General features: G+C 48.6%; 1 long non-coding RNA gene across 1 annotated transcript; it reads left to right on the forward strand.

Moving 5' to 3' along the window:
• Positions 1-523: 523 nt before the first annotated feature.
• LOC119857876 lies at positions 524-5,952 on the forward strand. Its single transcript, XR_005293729.2, has 3 exons — positions 524-713; positions 2,109-2,433; positions 5,219-5,952. It is a non-coding gene; the product is annotated as an uncharacterized LOC119857876 (long non-coding RNA).
• Positions 5,953-10,155: the final 4,203 nt, after the last annotated feature.

Genomic DNA, 10,155 nt, shown 5'->3' on the forward strand with positions numbered 1-10,155 from the left:
AACATTTGGAAGCATGAAGCTGCACAGTGAATGCTCCCAGATAACCTTAACTCTGCTGCTTGGGTGGCACCAGTTTCCAATCTGTTGGTCTTTGTTCCTTTCACACAAAGAGTATGAGATTCTGTCTACACAGCAGCTAAACACCCACAGCTGGCCCATGCCAGCTGACCCAGGCTTGCAGGGCTCAGGCTGCAGGACTGTTTCTTTGCTGTGTAGACCCTAGCCCAGAATTCTACACAGCAATGAAACAGCCCCGCAAGCCCAAGTTGACTGGCACATAGGTTTTTCTTTATTGTGTAGACATACCCTGGCTCTACAAACCATTACTCACACAAATACAGCTGGGTAGGCTCAAGCCTCTGTGGCGTCAGACTGCTATTTCTAGATCAAGGATATTTCTAAGAGCTTTAACTTGTTGCTCAGCTGAAGTCAATGTGGCTGTGATGCTCTACACCAGCGGGTGCATGTAGTTTGGAAAAGCAGGTATATTGGGCTAGTGACTCTACGCCTGGCAACCTCCCATCTTCCCTTTGGAGCTCATCCAAAGCCTGTTGAAATCACTGAATGCTTTTCCATTGATTTCAGTTTATTTTGGATCTGGTCTCAAGTCATCTTTTTTCCTAAGGGCATTAAGAAGTTTGTGGTTGACGGCTGCAGAATACTCAGTTTGAAGAGAATGCTCCCTTGTGCAGACCTGCCATATAGCACTAGCTGTAAGTGTGGTGCTTCATAACTATTCTTTGCTCTTTTTCTGTAAGGGCTATAGCTATTGTGATCTGGGTCTAGGAGCTTAGTATCCGTATTAAAAATAGCTTCATTTCTTGATGCTTGTATAATGGTTGGTACATGAAATCTTAATGAATGATGACCTCCAGTATGCTATTAGTTTCAGTGGGAATATGTATACTATATCTTTTTTTCTTCTTTTATCTTTGTGGACATAAAGGCAGTCGGGTTTTGCAGAGCCATTTTACAATTAAGAGTAAATCATTCCATTGGCTGGAGTCACTGATTACTTTAAACTGTTTATTATGGATGCATAAGGGTGACTCAGAATGTCTTTCTGTTCTCTTTAATCAGGGTAATACTGCAAGGGCAGAATTAAGGTTGTTTGCATGCCTTAAATGTGCCTTTACATCCTTTAAATGTGAAGCTTCCTTTTAAATTTAACTTTCACTCTGAACTTCCTGCATTTCTGATACCTGGGTTTGTTTGGGGATGTTGGATTTTGTTCTGGGTTTTTATGACTTCATTGTAAGTATTTCTTTTTACCCTTCAGTTACTGATACATGCTTTCAAGCTTCACTTCAGCACAGCAAAGTTTTTTGGATGGGATTTTCCTTATTTTTTTATAGTTTGAAACCTTTGATGTACATAAGAAGCAAGGTAGGCAAGGAAGAGGTAGGCCCCTAAGTTCTTCAGGGTAATGGGACTGGGTGAGCCCAGGAACAGGGAACTGCGGGGGCATGGGAGTCCTACATGGTCCCCGGTTCCTCACCCAGTGAGTCAGCTTCCCACAGTTCCACATTCTCCCCTACTCCACATCTTAATTCCTGCTGCTTCTTCTCAGCTTTGCACCCTGTGGACTTTCTGAAGTGCACAGGATCTACTGCAGATCTTAAGCACCAGCTGAAACCATAGGCTGAATGTGGGCTCTCCAGAGAACTGGGAAGTTGCCTGCGGACACTCAGAGCTCTGCCAGCATGCTGAGCTATGGGTAGGGAGAAGCCCTGGGAGTACAGGATAGTGTAGATTTACAGCAGTTCCGGGGAGCAGAGGAAGCCTCTGCTGGACTCTGTTGAGGCCACAGCTGCCTCAGTTTACCCACACAGACAGTGACATATTATGATAGTGTCACACAAATCCTGGACTCCATGATCCTCCATCTTTTTATCTAGCATTATTTTTGCCTTCTCCTCCCTCCCACTCCTAATTGCAACAGAGTTCTGTTACCTTGAGAGAAGATACTCTCTGTGGATGTGTTAGTTCTGTTGCATGCCCCTACTTACTGCAGGTACTGTTGATGGGAGTGGGGTATGCATGTGAGGTTTGGAACACAGGGGGCACCCATACATACTTTCCCATCAGCTGTTTTCTTTCTTTCCCAGTCCTGGCAGCCCCCCCACGCTGGATAATGAGGAGAAGCATGCTGAGGTTCTCGGAAAACCATACCCAAGATGCCTGCCCCAGCTCTACAGAGTCCTCTAGAGGGCAGCAGAGAGCAGCCACAGGGCAGCTTGAGAAAGAAGAGGATGCTAAAGAATGAGTTCTTCCTTGAGTTGCAGTAGGAGAAGAAGAGGGGCTCTGAGTGCCAGTGTTTCCATGGATGTGTGGAAAATGGAGAAACAACACACACATTGGGATGAGGAGGGTTGGCAGGAGGAGGCTGAGAGGCTGAGGCTACAAGTGGAGAAGGAAAACCAACCCCTTACGGTATTATATTTAGCATGAGAAGCCTCTGGGCAAATGAAGATAGCAAAGCATGCGCAGTTCCTGGGCCTGCTGCATGAGGCAATCCTGGCTTGGAACTGCCCACCAGGAGTGCTGCCAGCTTCTAAGGCTTGGCATTGACTCCCACCAGTTTCATTCAGGCCCAGCTCCAACGCCCACTGTCAATGGAAAGGCTCCCACAGCCTCTAATGACTCCTCCAATCACGTCCTGTGTTTTCCTCAAAGTCCCCTTCTTTCCTGCCATCTCCTCCGTAGCTCCTGTCCCCTACTCCTGTGCCAAGATCACCAGTATTGTCCTACTGCCAGGAATACTCTGTGCTCTCAGACCCTCATGGTCCCTCATAGAATTATAGAATCATAGAATATCAGGGTTGCAAGGGACCTCAGGAGGTCATCTAGTCCAACCCCCTGCTCAAAGCAGGACCAATCCCCAACTAAATCATCACAGCCAGGGCTTTGTCAAGCCTGACCTTAAAAACTTCTAAGGAAGGAGATTCCACCACCTCCCTAGGTAACGCATTCCAGTGTTTCACCACCCTCCTAGTGAAAAAGTTTTTCCTAATATCCAACCTAAACCTCCCCCACTCTGGAAGCCGCCCTCCCTCTGGAGCCAGTTTTGGTTTAGTAGGAGCATGGGATGGGCACTGTGTTTATTGAGTGAGCAGAGACCACAGCACCGCTTTAGAAAACCTTTTACTGGGTGCTTGAGAGATGCAGGAAATCTAATAGAGAATAAAACAGGACCAGAGATAAAAATCTCTATTATTCTTGAACTAGTAAAGAGCTTTCCCATCTCTCTCACACACAGGGATGAAACACACACACATTTTAAATGTTAAGGTCCTTAATCATTATTATGGGACCTGACAACGGATGAAGCAATCAAAACAAGTAGGCTGTCAATTACCATTGGCCTCCCCTCCTATGGAGCTGGCAAAGAGTTGGCAGAGGGCAGCCTGAGTCAGATTAACCTGCCTGCTATACGCAGCAGTCCTGGATGCCGGCACGACCCAGCAGTGCAAACCTGGGGAGTGGCATCATCCTTTTGTGCTGCTTCGGCTGCCCACTGCGGGCAGAGCCTCATTCCCTTGGCTATCACCAATGCTGTGCCATACTGTGCCACAGGAATAGCATGGGAGCAGAAGGGCTTTGCATGGTTCTGTCACTGCTCTGTAGCATGCATCCACAGGACAGCCTACTCCTGAAGAGCAAACTCTTCCTATGTTCGGGAGTCCGGATGGAGCCAAGCCCCCTGTTGAACAGCCTATTGAAAATTTTTGAAGTGTTTCCTTTGCCCAGCCAGCCTATGTAAACATCCAGCACGTTTCAGTGCATATTCTGTCCCCTGTGCATCACCACAGTTGCATATTGGGAGCGTTAATGCACCACGAAGAACTGGGGAAGAATTTGTCCTGGGATAAGTGCAGCATAAAGATGATGGAAGCTGCATTATGTATTGTGCTACTTGACAGATCATTTTCAGAGACATACAGAGAGATCTATTTTTATGGCATTAGCAGCAAGGACCTGAGTTAATCTTGAGCTTAACTTTAACCTTAACTTTGCATTTCCTGACTTTTGAGCACTTGATTTCTTATCTGCAACAGTGCATTAATGCCTAGATTTTGCGTGGGATATTACATTACTATTCCAAATCCCTAAGCAGGGAATAGGGAAAGCTTGTGCAGTTATGAAGCAAATATCAAGAATGTCAAAAAATGAAAGAATAATAGATGACTTCAATCATTGTAGCTAGAGTTCTCCTGGAAAACACAAATGGCAACCTTACACTGAAGAAACACTTATGGTATTTCTCCACTGCACTGCAAACCCGAGTCTGTGGGACCTGTGCTTGTGGACTGCGTTCCTAAACCTGGGCTTGAGCCTCCATACTTCATTGTAAACCTAGGTTTAAAATTGCTGGACCCGGGTCTCACAGCTATGCTAATGTGTCCATACTGCATTACGCAGACCTGCTGACTTGGGTGTGGAGCTTGTGCTGCATCCACACTGCAAACTTACAGGGCTTGGACCCCAAGTCTCAGCAGGACTTGGTTGAAGACCCATATCCCTGGGTGTATCCTAGGACCCAGGTCCTGAGTGCTTACTGACCTGAGTCAGACAGATTTGTGTCTGGATGGTTGTGTGGGAGGGTTGGGTTCAAATCTGAGTCTGGGTTTACAATGCAGTGTAGACATACCCTTAGACCTGGTGGCAGACAGTTTCTTCGTGCAAATGGTGGGGGAAACAACAAGGAAAAGTGTGACCCTGGAGTTCATGTGAATTGAAAAAAAGCAAATGGTAGGAGGAAATTTACTGAATAAACAGGCATTATTCACCCCTATTTGTGTCACAAGAAAGAGTGTTAGAAATGAGGAGTCATGTTAGGACTCAAGCCGGGCACTTGGTTTAAAAAAACAAGAGCCAGCCCTGATCTTTGCCCAACAGCTTGTCTACATTTGAATTTTTAGTCATGTGTTAACTAGTGACTAGTTTGTAAATTCTAGAGTAGCAGCTCCACAAGTAGTTGTTACATGACACACATTTTGCTGTGGTCTAGGGTTAAATAGGACTAGGAATAAACTGTCAAGTCCAGTCTACATTAGAGGTCATAATGGAGTTCACACCTTTAAAACATGACTAACAATTCAAGTGAGGCCATACGCCCTACCCCGTGTGAAGTTGCATCAAAGCCTCCGTGCACTTTACCAACATTAGGTAACATGTTCTTCTTTCCCCATCTGTTTTAATCTGTGCCCTCCTCCAGGCTTTAGCCAAGACCTGCTGTGGGAAGGTGAATCCACCAAGAAAAGGGGTTTTCCAAGCAGAAGCACAAAGTGCAAGAAAACTCCACGGACCGGTTGTTCTTCTTAGATTTCCTGCTTCAGACTCGGGATGTTCAGAAGAAGCTTCTGCTCTTCCAGGGACTTGTGTGATTTGGGCCAGCCTTGGCGATTTTGGTTCACCAGGGTAGAGGGATGTCAAATGTTTGTTTTAAATTGGGCAGGGGATGTGGCACCTCCCAACGATCCAAACCTCAATGCAAAACTCTACTGGAACCATTGAACTTTGCCTGAGTTATAGTCCAAATCCCTAATTTCACACCAGCCTATTTAGCAATGGGCCCGACCTTAGTCCCACCCCACCCCACAAGTTTCAGCCAAGTTTGGATCCTGAACCAGACTTTAGCTCAAGCTCTTCTCTAAACCTCCTCCCCACTGAAGCTGTGGGGAGCACTTTGCTCAGAACTCGGCCCAAGTTCCCTCCAAAGAGTCACAAATTCTCAACAAACCTGGCCTGAGTTTGATGTTTTGATCAAAATCCTGGAAGCTGGTGAGTTTTTCTCAGTTCAGTAACAGGATTTTCTCTGCTGTGGTGCTAAACTGCTCTAATCTGAGTTTTGGTCTCCCCTGGGGCTGGATTACATCTGAATGGAGCCTGGATTCTGTGACAAATAAGACTCTTCCTCCCACCTTGTCCCCTGCCCCCGGCTTTCCTCCAAGCTGTCTCACATGGACTTTGTCTTTGTCCCACTTCTGAATCCTAGAACTGTCACATACACCTTGCACATGGTAGGTTGTGGGCCAGGCTTCTGTGTCAGGTATGGACTGGCTATGGAGCTTTCTTCTCAGACAGGGAATCTAAATGACACTAATGAAGTGACAAGAGGTTACTTTGCTGTACATGGACAATTAAGTGAGTCAAATGGACTCATGCTTAAAGGCAATTGCACTATCATTCCAAACAAAATGTGAGGAGAAATCCTAAACCTCGTTCATTTAGACATTTAAAGGGTCTTATGGAAGACACATCTGGGGCATCTACCTTGAGAAGAAAAGGAGTACTTGTGGCACCTTAGAGACTAACAAATTTATTAGAGCATAAGCTTTCATGAGCTACAGCTCACTTCATCGTCTAATAAATTTGTTAGTCTCTAAGGTGCCACAAGTACTCCTTTTCTTTTTGCGAATACAGACTAACACGGCTGCTACTCTGAAACCTACCTTGAGAAGGAAGCTCTGGGGCCTGTCCATATCTGGTACAGAAGCCTGACCTGCTAGTAGCAGCTCTGCAACCTATTGTGCACAAGGTGTATGTGACAAGACATTTCTCTGAGGCCAGGGGTTCTGGAACCGGCTGGGGGGCTACGGACTGCCTGGTCAATCCACTTTTCAGAACAAGCCCCAGCCCCTTGCCCCTCCTCCTCCGCCTGAGGCCATACCCCCTGACCAGGCTGGAAGCCTGAGCTGGGCTGGGGAGCCTGGGCAGCTGTGGGGAGCCCCAGACCCTCCACTTGATCTGGGTGGGGAGCCCCGGTGGGGCAGGGACATGGGCTTCTCTTGGGCCCCATGTCCCCAGAAGGCCTGCAGCAGACTGTTGTTGCTTGCCCCAGCTGGGAGGCTGAGGGCTGTAGACTGTTTGCTTGCTCGGCCCTGCCCTGCCCAGAGGTCTGGAGCCACAGATTACTGTTGTTTGCCCAGCCAGGAGGCTGTAGGTCAGACTGTGCCATTACACAGGAGGCCTAAAACCCCAGACATTTGGTGGGTACTCCAACTAGGGGCTGGAGTCACCAGCCAACAGGCCTCATGCTGGGTCCTCCATTGGAGACTAGAAGCCTGGCGTGGGTAGTTCTGTGACCGCAAGTCAAGCCACCCCGACTACATCCAGCCTCCCTCTGGACCCAAGAGGGAGGAACCATTACAATAAGATTACCCAGATGATCCTAGCAATCTCCCTGTGCCCTGTCTTATAGCTATAGCACAGGGTGGCCCCCTCAGCAGATGTGAGTTCAATTCCTGACTCTACCACAGACTGCCTGTGTGACCCTTGGGCAAGTCACCGAGTCTCTCCGTGCTCAGCTCTCTATCAGTGAAACAGCACTGCCCTTTCTCCTACCCTTTGCCTGTCTTGTCTATCTCGATTAGAAAGGGCCAGGTATGTAGTGTATGTATGTCCAGTCCTTACCACATTGTGGTCTGATCTCTGCTGGGGACTCTAATGATTAAGAACAGTCCCAATGACTTCCTTGGAATGATTGCCATGACTCAATGCTGAGAGAGCGGGCCCAGAACACACCTGTTTGCATCCAGCAAACTTTGTTTTCAGGGAGAAAAGCATAGGCAGCACAAAATAAGCCAAAGTGCCAGGAGGAGAATGTTTCTGAGAAGACAATATATGAAGCCTAAAGATTAAGTACAAGTTACATACAAGGGAGATTAAAAAACCCATGTGCCTGCAAGGAAGCAAGGACAGTCTAGGAAACACACGGGGTGGGGGGAGAGGAGGCATGGAAAGGAACTGCGAGACACTGCCATCCAAAGGTGCAGACAAAATCAGGGAGAGGCAAATGAGACAATGCTGAGGCAGTGAGACAAAGAGAACAAAGGAAGCTGGATACACACATTCTGCAGGGGGGAGAGGGAGGAGGTGGCAGATGGGAGAGAAGGAGTGGGCAGGGAGCCTGTAGACAGTGGATTCCCTTGTCAGCTCAAAAGGCTAACCAGGGAGTTCAGATAACCATGGGTAGGAGGCAGGGCATGGAGAGTCCCCAGACAGAGCAAAAGTCACTGACAAGTTACTATGTGACTGACACCCCAAAGGGGAGATGGGATGAGAACTCTGCTCCAGTAACACAGGCCCCTGCAATTTGATCTAAAGGAGAACAACTACCTTCAGTGATACAGCCTTTATTCGCTCTGTATGCCAACAGTTCACAGGCACTGTCGCTGCCACATGTCATTCACCGAGGTACTTGGGTGCCCTCATCACTTCAGTATCTGAGCACACGTTCCAAAAAGACAACAGAGTCACTGCCACACCTGCAGGAGACAGGGCACATCTGGATGGAGCACAGTACATGTGAATCTGGAGGCCCGGTTGGAAGCGAGTACCTGAGAGATTTTAAAGAATGTAGTGGAGGAAATCTCCAGCCTCTGGCATGGAAATGAAAATAACCTGCAGTAAATCATGTGGACAGGAGGTATTGAAAGGGGTGGGAGCGGTAGAGGGAAGAGATCAATGTAATTTCCAGGCCAGAAGGCGGCCATATTAGGAAATTAACTGGGCCAACTAGCCCAACGTCTAGCCCAAGCCAAAAAAGCATAGTCAATAATGTAAACATTTAGGAGAAAGGTTTCTAATAGCCACTGAGCAACATGGGTTTATTAGAAAGAGGTCATGCCAAACCGACTAATAGCTTCCTTAAATGTAATCACTGATGGAGCAGATAAAGGGAATGCAGGGCAGAGAGTCTATGTGCATTTCAGTCAGGCAGTCATTCTTGTGCCACATCATAAACATTAGGAAATTGGACCGATACCAAACAGATAAAAATATCATTGCATGTACTGGCAACTGGCTGAAGAGCAGGGAGTGGAGTGACCGTTAAGGGAGACCATTTGAGGGGAAGCAGTGCTGGGTGGGGTAATTTCAGGGATGGGTGCTATGACTCCCTTGTCTTAATATGTTCCTTGATGTACAAGGAGGAGGTGAAATGCAACCACACACAGATTTATGGAGGATGCCAAATTTGGGAATATCAGATGCAGGGGAGGAGGAGCCAATGGCCAAGGTAGCTGGAGAGATCAGAACTGGAAATTGGAGGCCATCAGCTGGGGATCAGCACACAGACAAACTGGGAGGAGGGGGAAGCAGCAGGTGGAGGAAATGGTGGGGGTGGAGTACCGAGTCTGGGAGGTTGGCACAGAGGCTTGGTTCTTCCCCCTGTCCTATAGCTCTGCAGATCTTGTGCCTGGGAACTGAGCCCAGCTGGCTCAGCCAGGGAGTTATTCCATGGGGCTCAGGACAGCTGTTTGCCAGCAGCAGGAGGGAGGGCACAATGTTGGGCACTGGCAATGAGTAGCTAGTGAGTGGAGATAACTAGTAATGAGGGGATTAGTGGTTATTAAATGGTAATGACCCTGCACTCAGAGCAATAATGGGAAATGGGACACTTCAGAGAGCTTTAATAACCTGTTATCACTTGGCTGCTCTGACTGCTGGGCTGTGCAAACCAGCAGCACGTAGTTCTGGAAGGCCCTACGGGAGGAAGGGGTTGCGAGACACCTTCTTAAAGGAGGGCTCGGGACTGGGGTCACTGCACCCTCATTCACATCATCCTGCCTTCTGCAGCACAGGCCTCTCCGGTTCACCGGAAACGCATTGAAAGAAAAAGGTGTGAAAGGAAAACGCAGCCCGTGCCATGTGCAGAGCACTCTCCAGCCTGGCCACACCCACAGGGGACAGGTACAGCTCCTCAGCACTAAGCCTCTAGACTGCAGCCCTGCCACACCCACAGGGGATGGGAACAGCTCCCCAGCACTGCACCTTCTAGACTGCAGCCCTGCTACACCTGCAGGAGATGGATACAGCTCCCCAGCACCGCACCCTCTAGACTGCAGCCCTGCCACACCTGCAGGGGATGGGAACAGCTCCCCAGCACCACACCCTCTAGACTGCAGCCCTGCCACACCTGCAGGGGATGGGAACAGCTCCCCAGCACCACACCCTCTAGACTGCAGCCCTGCCACACCTGCAGGGGATGGGAACAGCTCCCCAGCACCACACCCTCTAGACTGCAGCCCTGCCACACCCGCAGGGGATGGATACAGCTCCCCAGCACTGTGTTGCTAGCGCTGCAGCCCTGCCACACCCACAGGGGACAGATACAGCTCCCTAGCAGTGCGTCGCTAGCGCTGCATCACT

Source organism: Dermochelys coriacea, chromosome 6 (genome assembly GCF_009764565.3).
Source record: "Dermochelys coriacea isolate rDerCor1 chromosome 6, rDerCor1.pri.v4, whole genome shotgun sequence".
NCBI classification, from domain to species: domain Eukaryota; kingdom Metazoa; phylum Chordata; order Testudines; family Dermochelyidae; genus Dermochelys; species Dermochelys coriacea.